Below are 489 nucleotides of genomic sequence, written 5' to 3'. Positions count from 1 at the left end.
CCCACACACAGACACACGGGGGGGGCACTGGGAGGTTTACAAGCCAAATGCATGATATTGCCAAGCAAAGTCCTGGGCTGGGGGGGAAGAGGGACACTTTGTGGGGGGGCCAGGATGCAGGATCCTGCTCCCCACTTTGCTCACCAGCTGCATATTGCCAAGCAAAGCCCTGGGCTGGGGGGAAGATGCAGGACACTGCCTGCTTTTCCCCCTCTTTGCAAGGCAGATGCATGATATTGCCAAGCAGAGCCCTGGCTGGGGGGGAGACCTTGCCCCCTTTTCACCCGCTTTGGTGCCTGCCCGCTTTGCCTGGCAATATCTCACGCAGGTGGTTTGCAAAGTCCTGGGCTGGGGTGACGGGGGGCACTGGGGATCCTGCCCCCTTTGCAAACCAGCTGCGTGAGATATTGCCAAGCAAATCCTGAGCTGGGGTGACAGAGGGCACAGGGGATCCTGCCCCCTTTGCAAACCAGCTGCGTGAGATATTGC

Source organism: Alligator sinensis, unplaced genomic scaffold (assembly GCF_000455745.1).
Source record: "Alligator sinensis unplaced genomic scaffold, ASM45574v1 scaffold1447_3, whole genome shotgun sequence".
NCBI lineage: Eukaryota > Metazoa > Chordata > Crocodylia > Alligatoridae > Alligator > Alligator sinensis.
The sequence above is the reverse complement of the archived record's forward strand: the minus strand, read 5'-3'. Positions refer to the sequence as shown.